Source organism: Alligator mississippiensis, chromosome 1 (genome assembly GCF_030867095.1).
Source record: "Alligator mississippiensis isolate rAllMis1 chromosome 1, rAllMis1, whole genome shotgun sequence".
Taxonomy (NCBI): Eukaryota; Metazoa; Chordata; order Crocodylia; family Alligatoridae; genus Alligator; species Alligator mississippiensis.
Genome location: NC_081824.1, coordinates 444011859 through 444036600, shown reverse-complemented (window position 1 = coordinate 444036600; position 24742 = coordinate 444011859). Strand labels below are relative to the sequence as shown.

At 40.1% G+C, this 24742-nt stretch overlaps 1 protein-coding gene across 6 annotated transcripts in view; it reads left to right on the top strand.

Moving 5' to 3' along the window:
- Nucleotides 1-24742, top strand: part of CNTN5 (contactin 5) — a 1172720-nt gene that overhangs the window by 587424 nt on the left and 560554 nt on the right. The window lies entirely within an intron of this gene.

Here is a 24742-nt window from a genome sequence, read left to right as displayed (position 1 = left end):
ACTTTACTGGATGTTTTGAAGGGCTCTTGGTTGTATTTTTTGAAGGGTTCTTGGCTGGAGTCTTCTCAGGAGTCTTGGCTGCAGGTTTTTCTCGAGTCTTGTCTGCTTTCTTAAAGAAAGTGTCTGAGGAAGTTTGGACAGATGTTCTCCAGGGAGATGGGTGACACCGCGAACTTGTTTGCTGGCATGGCTTGGCGTCAGATCAAGTGTTGTAAAGTCAAAACTGATGCCTGAAAGTTGAAACAGGGTGTCAATTTATAAACATAAGTTCGAAACATTGTAACTGAAAAAGTTGTAAGTCGAGGACCGCCTCTACAAAGATGGTAAAGTGCTGCATGTTCAAAGTTATGGTATTATCTTGGTAGTCATACATAGACAATATTCATAGCTTCATATAAAGTAGATAAATTTCACAGGAGATGCTCTAAAATCACAATTATATGCATTTTTTCTTCAAAAAAATATTTTATTCATATATATGACAAAAAGACAATAGGTGCAATAGACTTGGCTTTTAGCAGCACTGATTTTCATCAGTCTGCAGTCAATTAGGTATAATTATGTTAAAATAAACTGGGTTTTAACCTTTAAAATGGCATAGGTTAAAATGAGATTTTCTTTACTACATGAGATGACAGATGATTGTGTACTAAAAATGTACTACCAGTTGATGGTAATATATCAATGTATCAACATAATTTTGAGGATGAATTTTGGATATCCCAAATAGTGTGAGATGGTGTTTTCCCCCCCTTTTCTACTGGGGACTGATTTAGAGTAGAATGAAAATTTAATTATGAAAAAAGTAGATACACTACAGTGACTGTTATTTAAAAGTCAACATTTTAACAGCTATCACAGTAGTGCTGGCCAAAAATATCACAGTCATTTTGGATGCAAATGTAGGTGAAATCTGTAGTCTGTCAAATATCTCTGTCTGGTAGCAGTTGGCAAGTTACTAGTTCATTTCCATTTAGATAACACGTCTGTTATCATTGCCTTGGTGTCTTCATAATAAAAACAACTGTATGACATCCAAACGACTGTTAATTAGTTGCTAGGAATACATTCAGAAAAGGGTAGTCCAGAGACATCTTTTGTAGCCCAAGTAGAAATTACTCATCAGAACTGCATTATGCATGAGAAAAGTACAAAAGGCTGAAGATAAAAATAGCCTCTGATGCCCAGATACCTTGCAAATTAATCAAAATAACAGTTGATGAGACTATACATCCCAAATATTCAAGTACCTCTATTGAGTTATATTTAAAGGTTCTTAAATATACACAGTATATATGAAACCAAGCACTGATTCTGTTTTGAAAGACAAACACTTTATTGCATTGTACATTTATACTAAAATGTGACTTCTTTGCAAACTTTATGTTACTGAATACTTTTCTTGCAATTTTAGGGAAATATTTGGACTTACCACTGGAGTTATTTTTCAGTTCTTTTTTTCAGTGAAGGAGGATAAGAAATATGTTATGAGTCCTGAGGTCAAATGATTTACCCAAAAAGGGCATTAATCCCCTAGAGAAGTCTTGCTTTGAGAGTTTAATTGCTCTAATGGGATTTAAAAAATCAACCCAGTCTTTTCAATGAACATCATTGACATGGTGGTGGTTACTTTTTGTTTGTAATGTGCCTAAGTTCTAGCCCTGGACATGGACCAGAACGTCTTTTTGCGTGGGTATCGTAATAACAGGGATCAGAAAGCTGCTAAGTCATGGAGTTTAGAATCTACTTTTAAAATAGTAGTCAATAGGAGCATAAAGATATATGGGATGGGGGGGCAATGAAGGAAGGGCAAAGCAGTGACAATAGTATGCAAGCTATTTAGGACTTCCGGCTTTTGAGCCAGGGATGTCCAGGGATGGAGATGCTACAACTTCTCCAGGGAGTCTGTTCCAATGCTTGACCATCCTTATAGTCAGAAAGTTCCTCCTCATCCCCAACTAAATCTCCTTTGCTTCAGTCTGAGGCCATTGTTTCTAGTCCTGCTCGCTTCAGTGACAATGACATGTCTCTTTGTAATCACACTTCAGGTATCCAAAGACTGTTATTAAACCTCCCATCAGTCTTTTCTTCCCCAAACTAAATACCCCTATTTCCTTCATAAGCCACATTTCTCAGGTCTAATCATTTTTGTCATTCCCTTCTGGATTCTTTCTGATGTGTCCATGTCTTTCGTGAACACAGTACTCCATGTGAGATCTCAACAGTGCTGAACAGAGTGGAAGAACTATTTTATTTGCAAAAGATACTCCTGCTCATGCAACTGTAACAAGATGGTTTGTGCTCTTAAGAAAGAACAGGACATGTTAAGAAAGCCTAGCTGTGGGCATTTGAACAACGAGGGAGTGTCCCACTGGGAGCTTTAAAACTCCCAGGAGAGAAAGCAAGACAGAGGTAGCAAGCTGTAAGGGAAGATCTTGGGAGGAACCAGACTGCTATGCTGGGGTTAGAGCAGAAAGGGTCTCCCCCCCCTAGTGTCTGGGAGGGGATTTTTATTGTTTGTTTATTTAAAGACTGAACTTTTCTTCGGAGAACTGGCTGAGGCACTCCTCAGAGAGCAAATTCTCCTGCCATAATACACAGGCTAAGTGAACCCGCTTACAATAACCCAGTATATTGTTGGCTTTTTCTGCAACAAGAGCTCATATTCCGCTTACTGTCCATTGTACCTACAGGGTCCTTGTTCTGCAGTACTGCAGCCTAGCCAGTCATTCTCCAATCTGTATTGGTGCATGTGGTTATTGTGTCCAAAATTTAGGATTTTCCACCTGATCTTGTTAAATTTCATCTGAATAATTTTGTACCATTTTTCACATTTATCCAGGTCATTCTAGATCCTAGACTTACCTTCCAGAGTATTTACAAGTTCACCCAACTTAGTGTCATCTGCAAATTTGCTAAGCATGTAATTAGTCCCATTATTCAAGTAATTAGTGAAGATTACAAAGGGTCTCCCCTCCTATGTATGTTAAACAACATTGGAATCAGTACTGACCCCTGGTGAACCCACTTGATACTTTCTCCCAACTTGACAGTGACCCATTGATGACTATTTGTTGAGCACGAGGATTAAAACAGTTATGCATCCACCTTACAATATTTTCAAATAGTCTCTATTTCCTTATCTTATTAATGAGAGTGTTGTGGGAGACAGTGTCAAAAGCCTTACTAAAGTCTACATCACATCCACTGCTCTTCCCTAATACATAGAGCCTGTCACCTTATCAGAGATGGAAATCAGGGTGGTCAGGTATGACTTGTGTTTGATGATTCCTTGCTAGCTGTTCCTGATCAACTTGTTCTCTAGGTGTTTCACAGTGGATTTTGTAAGGACCTTTCCATGATCTTTCAAGGTACTGAGGTCTTATTGTCTGGTCTGTAGTTCCCTAGATCCTCCTCCTCCACTTTTTAAAAAATGAGCATTATATTTACCTTTTACCAGTCATCTGGGACCTCAGTGGATCTCTATGATTTCTCCAAGGTGATAGCAATTGCTCTGAAATTACCTTAGTTAATTTCTTCAGTATTCTAGGGAGTATACGCTCCAGACCTACTGACTTGGAAACATCTAGGGTACATCTACACATGCTGATTTAAGGTGCTTTAGCCCAATTTAAGGTGCAATAGGGGCTCACATCTACACCTGTGTGCCCTTAATGCACCGTAAAAATGGTGATTTTAGGCTATTTGCATCTAAATTTGATACCTGCATAAAACAGGTATCAAATTTAGGTGTGGATAGCTAAATCACATTGACAAATGTGTAGATGTATTAATGTGCATTCGCACAGTGTGTATTCATTAACTTGGGACTAACTTTAGTCCCAAGTTGGTCTGCACACATGCATTAATGTGCATTAACATGTGCACATGTAGACACACACCTAAATCACCTTAATATGCATTAGTCAAATGCGCATTAAGTTTAGGCACGAGTAAAGGCAGGTGTAGACATGCCCAAGGTTAAGTAATCTCTATCCTGTTCCTCCACTATTTTAGGCTGTTTGTCTCCTTCCCTATCTCTGCTGTCATGCGTTCATGATCTATTAGTGGATCTTATTTGTGAAGACTAAAATAAAAAAGACATGAAATATTTCAACTTTCTCTGTATTATGTGTAACTAGGTTGCCTTCTGCACTTAGCAGGAGACTTATACTCGGTCTTCATCTTCTGACATACTTGTAAAAACCTTTGTTATTGCTTTTTATGTCCCTTGTCCATTGGCAGTCTTGTCTAGACCTAGTCCTAGAGTCTAGATCTGGATAGTATGTCATAAGCCAATGTAAAGGAGAAACACATTTCCTTTTCTTCTCTTTATGTGTGCTTAGGTTCTTGGTTTACTGTTTGCCACTCAGATCCTCCCTTTGTCTTTTGATATCACTCTTCTCCTACAGCATGCTAAGTTTAGTTGTTGCTATCATATCAACGTTAACCACTTTAGGATACAGGGGGCAAAAAAGTTTTATACATTTTAATTATTGAAAGTCTTTGATACAATACTATGACAGCCTTAATTTTCATAAAAATATGCAGACTTTGAGCACTTGCATCAATTTATTGTTTGAGTTAATTGGCATCAAATTACATAGGAGTCAGCTTTGCCAACCCAAGCCAAACATCTTCAAATAATTCAAATTCCAGATATTTACTATTTTATTATCAAGCAAACAGATTAACATATAAAAGGGGGTATTAATATCTAGGGAAAGGGTGTGGAATGAAAAGGATCAGTTCAGAAGTTGCATCTTGGACTACAGCAAGTCTTTACACACAAGTTCTTTATGCCTTTTTAGCCAGTGTTTAGGTAGCATTTTCACCTTAGGCTTTCAAAATAAAGATGATCTGGCTTTATCTAGCAATGGGAGAGAGAGAGATTTTGTGTTCTTTGGTATCCTGGAGGTTATAACTAAATTCTCATCTAAGCTTTGTTGCAAGTAAGCTGAAAACATAAATATATGTTGAGTGAAATATAAAACCCCTGCAAAACAATCAGGGAATCTTTCTATCAAATTCTACCCTGAAATATACCCTGTAATCTCATCAACTTCAGTAAAATTTCACATTGTAAAAATCAATACTAAATGATGGATTTTGTTTTGATTACTATGATGGATATAAATTATAAAGATATGAGCCAGTTAAATAAGTATATGTCTCCTTGAGTAACAGGAAAATTATATTACAGTAAAAAATATGTAGTTATTCTCCTCATTTATGAACCATATTACTGAAATACAACTTTTTTACCATGTGAAAGAGCAGAAACTATAACCAAAACTGAATTAACTCCACAGGAAACAAAGCAGTTACTCTGTCTTGATACAGGCCAAATAATTTTGTACAGGATGATTTGAGCTGGAGCTGGCCAATGGCTTTATAATATGTGTCCCTGTTTAGGTAGATAATACAGCTCTGAGTTCCACCATTGCTTCAACAGGAATTGTTTGAAGTAGGAAATGGGCTAGCATACTATGCTGAATTTCAAACTCTCTTCCATAGCCCGGGCTTTAAATTTCATGACAGATTTTGATGGCAGTTACTTTTTTTCAATCTGATGAAACCAGTGGAAAAATGCCAGCAACTGAGATTAGCAGTCTGGTTTTTGAATGCCTCAAAAATGCAAGTTATTTTAACTATATTTCAAAATGTTTCTTAGCCCACATGCCAAGGATCATGTCATCCTCTTTTGGCATGGTATAAAAAAGAAATCTGTGTGGGAATGTTGAAGGTCTGTTTCCTGTATTTTAATTCTGACTTCCTCATTTGGCACAAATTCTGTCTCCACGTGTAATCTTAGTGCCAGCTGGTATCAGTGGAAAGTGCGTGTATGCATTTGGCAGAAGTGATTCTATATTTGCCATTTACAAACATTGCTCTGGGTCAAATAAAATGCCTCTTTTTAATTACTTAAAAAAATAAATAAAAACAAAGGATATTTGGAAATAAGGGGTAGAATCACCAAGAGACTAAGGTGCCATTCATGCAATTGAGGAGAAAGTAATGATGGTTTTGGTGTTTTGCCTTCCTGTTCTTTGATCAAATAGCTTAATGAATAGGGCACTCACAAGGCATGTGGAAGACCTGAGTTCCAGCTCTGCATAGGGCAGTTCTGTTCCAATTAATAGTTATACTACTTCCAAAATAAATGTCTTAAAACTGGGTCATAGTCATTTTCACAGATATCCTTGTTCTCTGTCTCTCTCTTCCTCTTTCTCTTGTGTGTGTACCTAATGAATATTTAGTTCTACCAAGTGGGACTGCTTTAACAGGAGTGTCTGAGAGAAAACTATATCTACCAGGCCACCTGGAAAATACATTTTTTTCAGGAAAAGAAGTCATTCACTAGAAAATATTTGCCATCTCTGTTCCTCACTCTCATACCTCCTCCCACCCAGCATAAAAAAATGGCTTGTCATCTCATCAACTTCAGTAAAATTTCATTTGGTAAAAAATAGTGCCAAATATTGGACCTGGTTTTGATTACTATTAAAGACAGAAATTGTACAGATATGAATCAGTGCAAAATAGTTTTTGCTATCTAATCACCTTATCTGTTCTCCTTTGCATGTCACCCTCATAGCCACTGTCATTGTTCTAAAAGCTGAGCCCACAAACCATGCACCTGCATCCATCCTTGTTGTTGATCTGCTGTACCAGTTGTTCTCTTGTCCTGGGACTAAAGTATCCTCTTTCATGTTTTTTTTTAATAAAAGCTAAGACAACAAATTGTACACCTGTGCTCTTTCTTTCTCTCCACCTGCTTGCCCTGCTGTTCTGCTGTCCTTTCTCACAACATTAGAAAAACCAATGTGGCTATCATTAGGAGAAACCTGCTGTCTGTTACTTAAGGCTTTAAGTATCCTGTTTTGCTTGAGAAGAAAAATACACCGGCTTAAAATGCAGTGAACCCAGTCAGCTACCATTATAAATCTTTCTTGTATTATAAAATAATTAAGTCTCAATTCTGTTCCTGTCAGTTTATGGAGGTTTTGGCATTGACTCCAGTGTGAGTAGAGTAGAAGTCACAGACCATGTCCCCACACGCAGGCACGTGGAGTTTGTGGCACCACAAACTGCATGTGTGGAACATTAAGATGTGCCCCACAGTGCAAATTTGCAGCATGGGGGCCAAATTTGCTACCAGGATTTTCTGGTAGGAAAAAAAAAACCTCATAAAAAAAGTGGTGCAGGGCATGCTACAGTATCATGTGCTGGAACAGAGGCTTGGTCCTCCAGGGAGATGCTCTGGCTGGTAGCCAGAGCTTCTCTACTCCTCCATTTGTGCTCCAGCTGCTCCAGCACCCTGGGAGCCTGGAGGAGCTTGGCAAGGGCAGTTTGCCCAAAGCAGGACACAGTGTCCTGCAACAAAGTACATGAAGGAGTGTGCGCTGCACCACAAACTAGCAGCACCAATTTGTACTACTACTATTTGTGCTGTTGCAGATGCATGCCCCCTGCATATCCAGATGAGGCCTCAGAGTATATGAGGAAATAAGGGGATATACAGTTATTTTGTTCAGAAAAGGAAATCTGGGTGCTATATTACACCTTGTTTCAGTTTAAGAATAAACCAAAAGATCAGAGCTCTTGATTGACCATCATTGCAAAATGTTAGAGCTAAATATCAGATGCTTCAAATGTTCCTCTTAATCTTCTGTCATTTTTGCCTGTTCAACAAAATTTTTCAGAATTTAGATATGGAATATTAATGTCATGCTCCTAATTTCTCTCACATATAAGGTAGTGAAAAGCCCAGTAAGCAAAGAACAGGATATGGTTCACCTATAAAAATTAAAATCATCAATATAAGTGGAGAACTGAAAGCATCTGACATTATTTAAAAATAATGTATATCAAGGGATGAAAAGGCAGCAGAGAATACAGAATAGGCCTAACCAGAGAGTCATAATTAAAAGAACAGCAAAAAGAAGATCCATTTATTGTAATGACTAGGACTAGAGAAATGAGATTCCTGAACAGTTAAATTAATGAGGTTGCTTTTACCTGAAGCAGCATTAACCTTGGAGCACTCTGATGATATCGTTATGCCTCAATAATATTTTTTTTTTCTGACGGATGTGCATTAACAGAAAACAAAGAAGAGTATTTGTTATGATAAAGTTATATGGATCAATGTTAATACACAGTTTCATGAAGAGTGCATATCTATGGGGCTTAAGAAAGCTGAACAGTATTTGTAGGACAAATAAGTAAATAGAGTGAGTTAAGATAGTATCATGCTTATATATAAATATTTCAGTGCATTCTGAAATTCATCAGAAAGCTGCCATCCTCTCTTAGTCCCCTCCATCTCCTGTTTTTTCCTGCTCTTGAGTTTTCAAAGATTTCTTTTGTTTCTATTCAGTACTGCAAAATGAGTTTCTGTCTATGATGGGGTTATAGATTCCTTTCAAAAATATACTCTCTAATTTTTCCTTTAAATTGTGTTTCTATGATTATATATAGAGGTGTTACAGGCCCCCAACATGTTGCTTTTAAAACATGATTAACAGGTTAAATAGTAACTTGGCTACATGTGTAAGTCAATTTAAGATGGGACAATGCAGTAAATGAGCTACAAAGTTATTTCACATGTAATGTATGCTACAGCAGCCTGGTATTGGGCTCCTCATGTGCGGGGAGCTATCAAACCCTGTAATAGCTATCAAGCTATCAAAACCCCAGTAAACAGATGCGGCAACCCAGCGGTGGGCTCCCCATGTGCCAAGCTGATTGTCAGCAGGGGCTGGGGACCGGTTTGGTTCCTGGCCCCAGCTGACAATCAGCTGATTGGCTTAATCTTGCTGGTGAAGGGGGAGCTCGGACTCATGAACGTGGGCTCCCCCTAAAACTGCAAGTAAGGCATGGTTGAGATCTAATTCCCACTCCCAAAATTGTGTGTCCTGACATAAGCATGGCATGGCAGTAGCTGCGATTGTTGGGATCGAGGATTGGATCCCATCATGTCTTAAACTGAATGACTGTCAGTCACCTGAAAGACATACAAAATATAAACCAGTTCAGGGGGGTAGTGGTTAGGGAATAGTGAAAAACTGATGTATGCCCGTGCTTTAGTGCATCTTCTGCTTGAGACATGGCCCAAGATAGGTGCCTTGTTAAATAGTTAAATTTATTAGTCAGTGTAATTCAGTTTATTGAAATGGCAATTCTGTTTTTGGGGGTTTTTTTAAAAGACAACATGGAAATTCTGCATGTTTTAATGATGTGTGCACTTGTATTTCTGGTCTACTGCTGAACAAAGTATTTTAAAGTCAGTATATCCTGCTGATTTCTGAAGAACTGTGTAATCAGGAAACACTGAGATCCTGCTGCATTTTGTTATGGCCATTAAATACATGACTGATTTTTAACATAGCAATATGAGGGAGTGAGGCTTATATACTTGCAACTGAAAAACAAAAAACAAATTCTGTGAGTTGTCACAAAAATACATTTTGAAAAACTTATCTTGTATAGACTCTTTTTTGAGGATCTCTAAGGATCGTCTTTTAATATTTTTAGATTTAGAATTTTGTTGGTCTTTCAGGAGCTGTCAGAATGATCTACTAGTATATTTTTCTTGCTGTTCTATTGACTTTAATAAACTCACATTTACACTTGAGGCTGAGCTTTCCTTTTATTTAAGAAAAGAATAAGTTATTTCACTAGGAGGAACTTTACAAATTCTCACAGCACTATTTTAAATTTTTTAAATTGTTCTTGCAAGAATTATGTCAATTCCAGTTAGTTTCTATTAACAGGTTACTTCTGTATTATTTAGGAACATCAACATGGAAAATTGTAATTTTTCTCCTCTAAGCTGTACGCTGGCAAAGAAAACTACAGTATTTTTGTCAGGCAATTGCAAAATTGAGCTCCTTTAACATTGATATAGCTAAAGAATTACAACTGAAAACTTAAATGACCACCTCTGGCAAGAATTGATTCAGCAGTTAAATTAATCTATTAAAATTTAGTTCATAAACAGAACTTAAGTACAAATTTCTTTTGGAAATAGTTCACATGTTTACAAAATACATAAACATTGATTCAATCTTTGCAGTTTAGTCTAACCTGGCTAGACTGAACTGGTTTGTAACTGGATAGACATTCTCTCTGGACTGAGGAAATGCAGCCACATGCCTGCAGTGGCTCATGCTAGAAGCTAGGGGGCACTAGAACAGCCCTCCCTTCCCTTCTGCAAAGAGCTGAGCTGAGGGGGGTGTGGCTAGGCCCTGGCAGGACCTCTGATTAAGGAGGTCTGCCTGCACCATCCCAGGCTTTTCCCATCTGGCTGCTCAAGATGCGGGAGTGTTGCCAGCCCCCAGTTGCTAGCACTCCGAGGCAAGGGGGGCGGTGTGCAATGCATACATCTGTTGATGATACAGAGTTTTTCAATCTCCCTGCTTCTTTATACTGTCTGCAGCAAGTTGACAGGCAAGCAAGCCAGCAAGAGCTGATAACAGTGTTTATCACTCCATTAGCAAAACAGTAGCCTGTCTCCATTAGTTCACACCCTTCCTAAACAGCTTATCACCTGACCTGTTGATTAGCTCCAAAATGCCCTAAGCAGTGATTGTTCTGTCTGCCTGCCCCAGTGAAATTGGAGAGACACACGCACAGACACCTCTCAGCATTAGCTAGTATACCACATACCACGTTTTGCTGCTAATTAGTGTTAGTAAAACTATGTATTTTTGTTGGGCATGCCAATATGTCATGTTGTGTGATATTTACAATGTTTAATACTTTTAATTTACAAAAATGCTAGGGAGTTTTTATCTTGGTTACTGAAAAACCTTCTACATTTTTTCATTTTAGGTCCAGACCAATATAAAAATGTTGGCATATTTTATAAAATAAACCACTTTCAATTCCAAATTCTCCATCACCCATTTCTGTTAAATTTCTACAAAAGCTACTAAGTACACTAACTACTAACGTTTGTTCACCAGAGCGCCCCAAGGGATGACGAGGTCGAATGGTCAAACTACTACAAGATCATTTCAGGCTGGACATAAGGAAGAATTTCTTTACTGTCCGAGCCCCCAAGGTCTGGAACAGCCTGCCACCGGAGGTTGTTCAAGCACCTTCATTGAACACCTTCAAGATGAAACTGGATGCTTATCCTATGACCCCAGCTGACTTCCTGCCCTTTGGGCGGGGAGCTGGACTCGATGATCTTCCGAGGTCCCTTCCAGCCCTAATGTCTATGAAATCTATGAAATCTACTGTTACCCACCTTACCTTTGCCCATTAAAGCTTTCATTCCACCACTTTCATAAAGGCATGGGATGAATACCATTCCTTGAAGGTCAATAAGTTCTTGTTCTTTAGTTGCAAGAAAAACAAGGTCAAATATATAGCCCTCAGTAAAAACACCCACCCTGCTATTGTTTATCTCAACTGATTTTTGTGCTCTGCTTAGACACAAAAGGAGCACATGTACACGTGCAATTAATTTGAAGCAATAAACTCCAGTGCATATCACACTGGAATTTATTGCTCCCATGTACTCAGTTTACACATGTGCCCAGGACAGTAGCAGGTTGGGCCAGGTGGGAACAGTCCTGACTGGCAGGGGATCTGGGGGTCAGGCTGCTAGCCTGGGGCTGCTCCAGCCCAGCTCCACATGCTATGACATGAGGTTAGCTGCAACACAAGGGTGCTCCAGTGTGGGGCTAGCCCAGGTGTTGGCAAAATGTGGCCTGCAGGCCAGATGTGGCCCACCAGGCCATTCTATCTGGCCCATGGGGCCCCTAAAATTTTTGGAAAATTTATCTGCCCCTGGCTGCCTGTTACGCGGCCCTCAATAGCTTGCAAAAACTCACTAAGTGGCCCTCCACCTGAAAGAATGGCCCACCCCCGAGCTAGCCAGAAGGCAGTCCCTGCACTAAAGCACCCTTGTGCCCCAGGCAGTCCTGTTAGAGTATACACATGCATTGCTGAGCATTAAAAATATCTGCTGCATTATAGTGCTTGTATTTACAAGTACTAACCTGCCGTGGAGTTTATTAGTTTACTGTGCCTTAATAGGGACGCACATGTAGATGCTGAGATGTTTACTGCAGAATTAATTAGACTACTCCACAGTAAACAGCTTGCATAGACACATCCAAGGAGAAAAATCTCTGATATTACCAGAATCCTTCACATACTAAACCAGCAACTTGTCTTGAAATTGATAATCAAATGAAAACCAGGGTATGTCAGGCAGTGCACATGTAATATATTGTCTCAGAGAAGCAATGCTAAATAAGGATATTTCCACATCCTGCAGTTATAAGTGTTCTCTACCTCTTACCTCTTGTACAGCATGTTTCCACAATAATCTGAAGGTTATATATTACAGTTATCCAGATCTAGTCTGACTGGGCAAAAAAGGAGTTACATAGTACACTAAGGGATAGTTTGTGTTTGACCCTCTTTAATCTCAAAATACTTCTTGAAGGAAACTAGCATCTTGTCCTCTTGGAAGAAATAAGTTATAATCAACTCCAACAACAGGCTGAAAAACTTCCCTTGGGCTTTAGCATCGTGGAAGAATAGTGGAGAAAATAATTGGTAAAATTCAAGAGTTCTCGAATCTTAGCATTTTCTTTCTCATTTGTTCTCTCAGCCCAGTTCTAAGACAGATAGCTTAGTCAGGATCTGAATTCTTGTCCAAGGTTTCTCAAACTCCCTAAAGGGGGAAATTCAGCTCTTTTCATAGTTATTAATAGGCCAGATCTACTTACGTGTTCAGGATGCAGAACTATTTTGCTCTTTGCAACTTTGCAGATAATATTATGAAGATGAAGATGCATTGTTTGTTATTTTGTTCTTTTTTGGTTGGTTGGTTGGTTGTTTTCCTGTTTGTTTACAAAGTCATGGCATATTACAGCAACATGTCTCTGCCAGCTGCAGCCTAAATGATTTCTATACCACTTCACGTCAGACCGACCATCAGTTGACAATGACCTGTGAGGATGGAATTGTGGAAGATATTTAGAAGTAGCTATATCAATAGTTGAGAATCAAAAGTAACAGAATCCTACCAGGTCATAGTTACATCCCTGTGGGGAAAATTGAGCTTACCTTCCTGTTACCAGTGGGAGAACTGAAGCATTGTTTTGATGGATTTTCATAGTAAGTCAGTATGAGAATTAGAATTGGGAGTTCCTGGTTCCCAGCCTTTGATCAGCCAATAATTCAGTACCTATTTCATCATTAAAATACTGATTGTAGAATCTTTCAGTTGTTCCACATATTTAGCTGGTTATATTGATAATCATACTATCTGAAATTATATTTAGAATTCCTGAAAATGTGGCAAGCCATGCATTAAGTTTTTGAAATAGTGTGTGGTTAACTTCCAAAACAGCCAAAAAAGAAGAAAAAGAAAAATGTGAGGGGAAGAGAGAGAGAGAGAATAAGAGAAGAGAAGCACCTACTTTTTTTTTCCTTTTGATCTGAAGCTTATTGAATTCTCTTTGGTCTACAAGCCTGGAGACCATGGCCTCTTGTGTTATTTTTATGCTTACTCAGCTGGGTTAATAATACTGAGAGAATAGAATCTTAGCCAAAATAGACATAAAAATGAAAACTAGAGAGGGAAAAGTTCATGAGAATATTCTATCCTCAAAAGATTTGAATCAATCTTTGGAGACAGATGTTGACCTTCTTCTATTGAAACAGATTCTTCCATACTCAGTGAAGTACTGGACTAAAATGTGGGTTCTAACCTGACTTTATTGTCTTTCTAAGCAGTAATGGGAAAAAAAAAATGTATTTCTGTGTGGGTATACAAAGTTTTCTCCTATAAAGTTTTTCAAGAGCTTTGGATATGGAGCACCATTGACCTACCAAGTAATTCATTACATAACAAAAGTATTATATGCAGAATTATGTTTCATTTTCCTGTAATAAGTAATTTAGTGTATCGGTATTCAGAAGCCCTACATGTTGTCATGGTAAAAATAGTAATGTTAGTTAAGAAACCCTATTTGCTTTAACTTTATACAGAAGCTATTCATTATTCCAGTGGGGGCCAATCATTTTAGCAGGCTACAAGGTAAGTCCTGCACCCTCCCTAGCTGGATCCAGATGTGCAGGCACATGCAGTTTATAGTGCCACAAACCTCTTTGTGACATCACTAACCACACACCTGAAACATTAAAATGTGCCCTGTGCTGCAACCGGGAAATTACAGCAGCAAAAAAATAATGCAGCTGCAAAAAAAACCCCAGCAGACGCACGGGCTTCGTCATCCTAGGGGAAATGGCAGTTCCTCCAAGCAGGGGGTTTTGCCTCACACCAAAGTGCACCTGCAGGGACATGTGCAGTGGCAAAAATAGTGGCACAAAGCTGCCTGCTTCCCCATTGCCACACGCTGAGAAGCCCCTGTACTGAAACGCATAGTGCCCCAGACAGCTGCTCCCTGGCTGGCTGGGGTGCAGTGTCTCGAGGTGGGGAAGCAGGCAGTCCTGGGCTGGCTGCTCCCCTGTCTCAAGGCACACTGCACCTCAGTCAGCCCCTCCACGGCTGGTTGGAGCACAGTATGGGGCCCAAGGCTGCTTACTACCCTGTCTCGAGGCACAGGGTGTCTCAGTGCAGGAGCTCCACGTGGCTCAGTGTGTGGGCCCCACAGTGGAGCCCCCAAGTTGAGGCACGAGGAGACAGGGGAGCAGCCAGCCCAGGGCTCAGGGTGCCTCAGCATGGGGTTTCACAGCACATGGAAATGAGAGAGCAGGCAACCCAGGTCTGCCTGATCCCATCTCTGCATTTGTCCTGGAACCTGCCACTTCAGTGTGGCTGATGCCACTTTCTCCCAGTTTTTTTTTTCCTACCAGGAAATCCCAGTAGCAAATTTTGCCCCAGTACTGCAAATTAACAGTGTCGTGCACTGTTTAAGCTGCAACTTGTGTGGTTTGTGGTGCTGCAAAGAGGTTTGTAGCACCACTAACCACACATGCCTGCACATCTGGATACCACCCCTGGGTGCAACTATGATCCTCTTCCCTTGCTCTGCTTTCTGCTCCTTGCCTAATCTGTTGCCTTGCTTCCCCATCCTATCTGTTGCTATGGTCCCTGCTCCCTCCACAGTCTACCGTGTCATGCACAGAGACTCTCCTGCCATTTGTGGCCACCCTTGCATTCTCGATATGAATGGACAGTGAGAGAAGCAGAACCTTTACATTTATAGTTTAAACATCTAGGACTACTTTTTTTTTGCCTATATAAAATATTTTTACAGTAAGATAGTTTGTGTTTGATGCCTACGGGGATTAGTAAGTGACTGTTGAGTACATTTTTAATCATAATTGTGGATGAAATAAGACTTTAATTAATTAGTATGACATTAGCAAGACATATAAAAAGCTCTCTTATGACCGCAGTAAATCTATTCTTAAAAGCCTACAAGGTCCTTTGGGGATTGTCAAGTAATGTGACTTAAGCGCAAACAGTTTGAGCAAGATATGAGCCTAAGTAATTGCCACCCTTGTTTTCTGAGGGAGAGACAAAAATAGTGTTTTTGTTGTGCAATTGGTGGCAGTTTAGAAGAATGCTTTAAATGACATAAAATTGGATCTCATACACTATAGAAGCCCCGATTTACTCTGTTGTTCTTACTCTGTTGTTCACTTTCTGTGATTAGTATTAAAAACCCAGAGAGCTTTGCAACTCACAAAAGAGATGCTTTGAGACTTGTGTGTGTCGGGGGGAGAGGGGGGAGAAACAATTTCTAAGTTACTTTCCTCTAGAAATGGCTCCAGGCTATTCAGCAATATAGAAAAACAATTTACCCCATGCTAATTCTACTTACAGATTTATTAAATGGCTTGAAGTTTTAAGAGAGTATCTTCCAGGAAATGTTATGAAAATCACAAGTACACATATCTACACTGAACATTTTAAACAACATTGAAGTCCCTAAAACAAAGTCCAAGGATCTGTGAGTTCCAATCAAAATTAAGTAATAGAAAAAAAAAAAAACCAACAGTGATTTTTATAAAGACATCCATGCTATCTCAGGGTGCATAGTTTGTATAATACACAATAAAAGAACTGGTCAAACTTTTCAATATAAATATAGCAATAATGAATGACTCAGGGGACATGTCTACACCTGCATTTACTGTGCAGTAATAGTATAGTAAGTTACTGTGCAATAAGTGTTTTTTAGGCCAGTGTCTACATCTTAAAGTGGGGAACTGCATCAGCCTGCCCTGGTCATCACCCTGGGTAGCCCTGGCCCCAGCTTTAGCCTCCTCCCTGTGTTCCTGCCTCCTGTCTGAGGAGAGTAGGCCAGAGCCTAGCATGCAGGGAAGTGCTCTGTCACTGAATGCCTTAGTACATGCTACTGCAGATGCAGGAGCCACAGTTCTGGCAACAGGGAAAGAAAGGCCCCCCTGTGATTCCCTGCAGGGGAAGTGGGCAGGACTGGGGCTACATTATCTGTCTGCAGTACCCGGCACTGTCTTCCCTGCCCCACAGAGTGAGAGCTGTGCTCTGCTCAGCTCAGCCTGAGCAGGGTTTGGGCTGTCTGCTCCCAGCCCCCAGTGCCAGTTTCCCTGCAACACCTACCTCTGTCCAGGCACACAACAGGCTTCTCTAGTGCAGTTGGCTCTGAAACAGAATATGCTGCCCAGGGTATCATACTGCTGCCCAGAGCACAGAACTTCCTAGCAACACCTGTAACTATTCATTTGGTTTCGATGAGAAATGTTAGGTCAGTCAGCTGGGAGAAGCATAATCCATACAGTCTACAGTCTAGAGCAACAGAACAACACCAGAGAAATTCTCCCACATTTTTCTTTCTATAGAGTATAACATGTTTGCAGTACTGAAGCATTAGTCTTTCACTGCAAAGCAAGATATACAAGAGAACTGAATGTCCCATTTTCATGTCCCAATTTTTATGCCATCTCTACACTTTCATACATTCATAGATTGTAAGGGGCTGGAAGGGACCTTGCAAGATTATCAGGTTCAGCCCCCCTGCACTTGGTCAGAAAGACAATGGGTCAAGTGGCTCAAGTGAGGTCACTGTCCAGTCTCTTCTTGAAGATTTCCAGGGTAGGTGATTGCACCACCTCTGGAGGGAATTTATTCCACAGTCTGAACACCCTAACTGTGAAGAAGTTTTTCCTAGTGTTAAGCCTGAAATGGTCTTCCAGGATTTTGGGACCATTACTCCTGGTTTTCCCCAAGGGTGTCTTGGTGAACAGTTGCTTACCAAGCCCTTGATGTATCCTGCTGATATAGTGGTAAGCTGCTAACAAGTCCCCTCTAGGCCTTCTCTTTTTTAGGCTGAAGAGACCCAAGTCCCTCAGTCTTTCCTCAAATGGCTTGCCTTGCAAGTCTCTGATCATATAGGTGGCTCCTCTCTGGACTCTCTCAAGGTTTTCCACATCCTTGTTGAAGTGTGGTGCCCAGAACTGGATGCAGTGCTCCAGCTATGGTCTTTACTCTCTGAGTAAAGCAGAAGAATCACTTCTTTGGTTTTGCTTGAGAAGCATTGGTTGATGCATTCCAGAGTAGTGTTTGCCCTGCTGGCTACAGCATCTCACTGATGGCTCATGTTCATACTATGGTCTATTATTACCCCTAGGTCCATTTTAATTGTGGTGGTAATCAGTTTGGTACCACTGAGCCTGTAAGTATGTTGGGATTGTACATCCCCAGATGGAGCACTTTACACTTCTCAATGTTGAAATTCATCTGATTCCGATCCACCCAGCTTGCCATCCTGTCTAGGTCCACCTGTATCTGCAGCCTATTTTCAAGTGTGATCATGCTCCCCCATAACTTGATGTCATCTGCAAACTTGCCCAGTGAGCTCTTCACCCCCACATCCAAATCATTGATAAAGATGTTGAAAAGCACTAGACCAAGCACAGACCCCTGAGGGACACCACTGGCCACTGCTCACCAGGATGACACAGATCCATTCATTAGAACTCTCTGGGTCCTACCCTGCAGCCAGCTTCCTACCCATCTAACAGTCAAGCAGTTAAGCCCACAATCCTCCAATTTTCCCATGAGAACATCATGGGATACCAGATCAAAGGCCTTTTGGAAGTCTAGGTATACAATGTCAACCTCCTCTCTCTTATCCAGATGGCAAGTTACCTGTTTGTAGAAGGAGATGAGATTGGTAAGACAAGACATTCCCGCAGCAAAGCCATGCTGACTGTCATTCAGAATCCTATGTTCTGTAAGCATATCACACATAGACTCCTTGATGATTTTCCAGGATTTTCCCTGGAATAGAAGTCAGGCCAATTGGCCTATAGTTGCCCAGGTCCTCTCTCTTCTCCCTCTTGAAGATGGCCACTGCATTGGCCCTCTCCCAATATTCAGGGACCTCCCCCGAGCACCACAAGTTTTGGAAGAGTTTCACCAGAGGTCCCACGATGACTTCGGCCAGCTCCTTAGCACTTTTGGATGCAGTTCATCCAGTCCTGCTGATTTATAAATTTCTAACTTTTCTAACTGATCACGTACCAGTTCAACAGTAGGAAGGTGGTTATTCCCACCATGCCTATTCTGAACCGTATCTAGTATTATTTTCTTCTTAGTCCGGTGAAATACCAAAGCAAAGTAGTCTTCAGGAGTTCAGTTTTTTCCTGAGTGTTGGTAACCAGTTGTCCTGAGTTATTAAGCAATGGCCCCATACTTCCATTTGTTTTCCTCCTTTCCCCTACATACCTAAAGAAAGACTTCTTATTGTCCTTCACTTCTGTTGCTAGTTTAAATTCAGTTGCCTTTCTAATCTGCTCCCTACGAGTGTGGGCTGTTGCTGTATAATCCTCCTTGGGGACTGTCCCAAACTTCCATTATTTGTATGCCTCTTTCATCTTTTTCAAAAGGACCATTATATCCCTATTAAGCCAAAAGGGCTTACCATCCCTTCTGCTACCTTTCCCCCACATAGGAATGGACTTCTTTTGTGCTTTGAGGATCATGTCCTTGAGGAATGACCACTCTTCATGCACTCCTTTCATCTTTGATCCCTGGTCCTGCAGCACTTCCCCTACTGTTGCCTTGAGCCTTTTGAAATTTGCTTTTTTGAAGTATAAAACTTCAACCCTGCTAGCTGATTTGCCTGCCTTGCAAAAGACAGTGAACATGATGGTTTTGTGGTTGCTGTCGCCCAGGCTACCCTCTATATTCAAGTTGCTCATCAGATCGTCTCCTTTTCCAAGACCAAGTCTAGGAGATCATTACCTCTGGTTGGCCTGTGCTCTTCTTAATATCTATCAATATAATTATTTTTCATACAATGTAGTAACACTGTCATTAGGACAAGGTGGATGCCGTTTTTTTTTTAGCTAGGTGATGCAATTCTTACAGGAGGGGGCTGGGAAAGAGGTTAATGTCTTTTTTAGGGTAGGGATGGTTGAACAAATTTACTGTAGAGTAAAGAGGCTGGGCAGATGGGCAGTAAAGTATGTAGCATCTGCTGTCATCCCATGGTAAGTGACAGCTAAACTGCAATAATTTGTGTCTCTTTTACTAAGGGATAATATACAATAGGTTACTTTAATCAATCGTGAGTTAAAAACACTGGATAGTTACTGCAGAGCAGCTCAGTGTGGTATTGTTCAATGTTTTCATTAGTTATTTGGATGATGAGGTTGGGTGCATGATTAGCAAATTTCTGGATGACACCAAATTGGATGGAGTTGCAAACACTCTGAGGGTAGGTCTTGGATCCAGAATGATCTGAATGGTCTGGAAAAATGGTCTGCAGTCAATCAGATGAGATTCAGCAGCATCAAGTGCAAAGTCCTACACTTGGGATGCAATGATTGTATTCACAAATACAGACTGGACAAGGACTAGGTAGGTTGCAGTACTGTATAGGAAGGACTGAGGGATATAGTGGACCATAAATTGAATGTGAGCCAACAGTGTGCTCTTGTCACAAAAAAGCCAACATCATACTGGGTAGTATTAACAGGAGTGTAACTTGCAAAACAAGGGAAGTGATTCTTCTGCTCTATTTGGCACTGCTGAAATCACTCCTGGCGTACTATGTTCACTCTTGGGCCCCACAACTCAAGAATGATGTGGACAGTTTGGAAAGAGTCCAGTGTGGAGAGACAAAAAGTATTAGGGTCCTTGGAGACAAGACTTATGAGGAAAAGGCTGGGTTATTTAGTCTGGAGAAGAGAAGACTGAGCGGGGATTTGATAATAGTCTTCAAATACCTGAAGGGTGATTATAAAGAGGATGCAGAAAGGCTTTCCTTTGTGGCCACAGGGGCCAGGACTAGGCATTGCATCAAGGGAAAGTTAGTTTGGAGATCAAGAGGAATTTTTAGACTCAAAGGGGAGTCAAACATTGAACCAATTTAACTAGATACATTATTCCTTGTAAGTTTTCAAGGTCAAGTTGTACAAATACTTGGCTGGCATGGTCTAGTCAGAGATGATCCTGGCTTGAAAAGGGAGCTGGACTAAATGACCTCATGAGGTCCCTTCCAACCCTTCATTCCTATGATTCTATTCTATAAGCCTATGTAGTAAAAGTTCCTTTTACCCTGGGGTAAATTGTTTTTATATCCATACCTTAATTCATATCCAAAATTTGTCATGTTTTTAAGCATATTTTTTTTTTATAAAAAAGGATTACTTAGATCATGTAAAAGTGTCATAGCAAGACAGATATTAATTCATATTTTTATTTAAATAGCTCTTTAAAACAGGTATAAAATGTTAAAGTTTTTATTCAAAACTGCTCATCTTTAAAACAAAATTGTGGTATAAGCTTCTGTACAAAATTACATAAACAATATGTGATAAAAGTATAGTGTCTATGATTGGATAAGAGGCTTCCTTGGGACTGTCTCATTGGCTCATTTTCTGCCATGTATTTATCTAATTTAATAAGAATGCATAGATCTCAGTGTAGGTGTGTTTAGAAGGATATATATTGTAACAGGGTGAGGATTAACCCTGTTCCTAAGGGGAAGTTGAAGGGGCTTGGAACATGAGCAGTAAAGAGAACATGGATCAAAGACGGGGCAAGGGCAATTACTCATAAGTTTCAGCTGAGGTGGTAGCACACTGGGAAACAATTAGAACTTCATGATCGACCTGGTGGTTGGCAATGAATTAAAGGACTAGGAGGGGAGCAGTTCCTTGGCCCCAAGGCACCACGAGAGACAGAGAGGAATGGCAAGGGAAGCCGGTACAGAGAAAAAGAGATGCCGGAGAAACACCAGTTGGGCTCAGCAGGTGAAACCCGCTCATAAAGAGGTGAGGAAAGAAGAGGTACTTACCTTCATAGCGGCCAACAGTCAGGATCATCCCTGAAGGAGGGACATCAGGATGACCAGTGGAGAAAAGAAATTTATTAAGGAGCTGATCTACAGGCAGGGAGCCTATGGGAGGAAGGAGCATGGATGTCGGACAGTCGGTTATCTGGCTGCCGCTAGAGATTTATGGGGAGCACCACAATAAACCAATTCACTTTTACTTTTTGTGTGGGGTGATTGACTAACCTACATCTCGTTCGGGAATTTACTTTCTCTTTATTCAATCAAATCAAGGTGTCGCAGGCAAGTCCCCAGGGAGACAATTTGTTAATCACTTGGAACCCCGCCATAATCATTTCTCAATTTATTTATCTGAAATTGATGTTAAAATTACTCAGCTAATGCTAGTATCTCAATACATGGTTTACTATATTTCAAGCATCTGATGTTTACCTTCTCCTCACCTCATACATACCAGGCACTCAAACTGCCAAAGAGAGGAGGCTTTCAGTAACAAAAATAAGGGAGGGCAGGGGGAGGAATGTTTTTTCAATATACTTTAGTAGTTTTAGGCTTAATTATAGCAGCTGGTGCTCTTTCCAGAGCAGTAGTCCCTAGTCATATTCAAATCAATGACACGTTACACTTTGAGCTGCTCAAATACTAATCAGTGTTTGTACTAATTTGAGTTTGGAACAGTCGCACTGTAAGGCCAAAAACCTTCTCTGACTGTCCCCCACCTGCACAGATTTGCCATTAGAGGGCTGGTGAGCAAGGTTCTGACTAAAAGCTACAGCTGTTAGTTGTCAGTTGGTGAGCCAGGATAGGCTTTGATCCCTGCTCTAGGTGGGAGGGTGTGAGAGAGGTTGTGGGGAGAAGGACCAGAAACATGAATCTGGGAGGCAGAGAGTTAGTGGAATGTGGTTGGGTAATGAAATGGGAAGAAGGAAATGGGAGTGGGGAAGAATGGTGAAATGAAGTCAGCCAGTCGCTGAAGGATAAAATAAAGATGTAAAAAAACCCAGAAGAATTCAAACAGGAATACAGAGGAAGTATATTAAAGATCTCATGTTTTAATAAAGTGGGATTTGGGATTGAGTTCTGTAAGGCGCTGGTCAAGTTTCCCACAGTGGCTGGGAGGTGGCACTGATGAGGGAACGTGCTTTTGGGAATGCTACTACCCCTGTCCTAGGGAGGAAGCCCCAGATCATGGGGACCAATCCAACCCACTACCTTGTTCCCCTCCTTGCTGTCCTTAGACCCCACTCCTGGTCCCATCCATGCCCTGTGACATGGCTAACTGGCATGTGTTCTGTAGGCTGTTTGTATGGGGTTGCACCCTGGGGGTGGGAAGGGGTACTGATTTGGTGCCAGAACCACCACCTGGGTAGTAGAGTTCAGGGGTGGAAAGTTTCCCCCCATAAAACAGGATGCTGCGGGAGGTGACACTGCATCTTGGGGTGCTGGAGGACTGCAATGGGTGGCTCATCTGTGGGAACTGGCCCATTAATGAAATACGAGCTGGATAACAGTGCTAAACCTGACCTGGCATGGCATAACTTTAAGCAGCCTAAAGTATGTTTAAAATTAGTTTTAGGTGTTAATGTGTGGACAATCCAGGGGTTAAGAGCTCCAGAAGCCATCTAAAATTGATGTGTAACAAGGCCCTAACATGAGTAAATATATAAGCAACGTTATATCTACTTTTTCCACCTTTTAAAACTTGTGCTTAATCTACATAGGGTCAGTTAGCTGTTCCCATCATTGTTTAATTAATGGCAGAAATGGTACACTTAAAAAAAAAAAGTTGGGAAATAAGTTGCTCACATACTCTCTGTTAACTTCCTACTTACAGTAAGTGGATGCAGATGACAAAATGTGTAGACTAAAGTAAGCCTTATATGATGATTCACACCACAAAATAGGTTGTCACATGCTTGGTTTTCTGTTCCATAAGTTAGTTCACATCAATAATTCAGCCATCAATATGTGCCAAAAGCAACTTAGAACACCTCTTGACTTATGATGAACTAAAGTCATGTAACCAAAGTTAAATATAGAAAATGACCAGGAAGTGTTAAGGCTGTTATTTGTTTCTGTCCACACTATGCTATAATTTTCAGGAGGTAGCATGAGCCTAAGTAGTATGTCAAAAGGAGTGTTGCCATTTTCTGTTCATTCAGTTATCCATTATTAAATATTATTTTTGGAAGATTGTATGTTGACCAGTGGAAGCCTAACGTTGGAATTCCTAAAGAAGAATGAATATATGGCTCATTGCCTGTTAGTTATATTTTCCACAAAAATGTTTGTGATCAAATGTTATTTGCCTACATCGTGTCCCCAAAACAGATTTTTAAAGACATGGGCATTAGGATATCCAGAAGCCACTTTTAACTTGGCATAAGCATATATGCCTGAAGATAGCATTTTCATGCTTACTCAGGAAAAGGACAATTCTGTGTGCTTTACTTGATAGTTCCTGACTAAGTAACACAGCTAGAATTCCATATAACTGTTATCAAGTATTAACTGGAAACTTATCTTAATCAAATTCATAGAATATAACAAACATGAAAAACAAATTCAAGTAAATCTAAATCAGTTTGCAGATCTTTAATCAGCCAATAAGAAAGCTACATAATCAGTTATTACTCTGGTCTAACTATATATGATTTAGATCTCACCAGTCCCATTTTTTTTTTTAATAAGAGATTTTGACAGTTTCCTAATTTTAAGCTACATTTCATTTGAAGATTTTAAATTATGCTGATCTAAGTCACTTGTTTATATGAAAAAGATTTAGAAGGCAGTAACATGAAGAACTTGAAAGTTTAGAAACTCAAAGGTAGTGAAAGTAATGTATCTTCAAATGTCATGGATGTGTTTCGTGCTTATTAAAAATGACAGATTGGCCCTTTTAGAGTCTAGAAGGTTGTAGACAGATGCTATTCCAAAAACTTTTTCCTGGAGCCAGTGCACTTCTTGTCTGACCTATACAACAACTATGTTGTTTCTCTTGCCAGTAGTGTTACAGATTTGTGATCAGAGGTTCCAAAGTATATTTGATCTTCGTATGTGGATTTCATTAGTGACCTAAAGCAAATTTCTGTCTCCTGTCTAGGGAGGTAGACATTGATGTTTCAAATTTGTGCCACTTACAGACAGAGTTCCTGGAAGATAAGACAATATTCCTTCATTTGGGCTGGAGAAAATGAGTTCAACTTATTACAGTATATCAAATAATAATGACCTATGCTTGAGTATATTTGGCATATTTTTACAAATTCTTATTCAAGGACTGTTCTAAGGGCTTTAGTACCAATCAGCCCCATAACAGCAGGTTATAAATCTAAAAAAACTGCCTGAGCTAAATGACACTGTTGGAGCTTTGTTCCTCTTAATATATCAAAACATGCCTAGGTAATGGAGCACAGTTCTGAAGTTCTTTGTGGTATGTTTTGTATGCAGTTTTA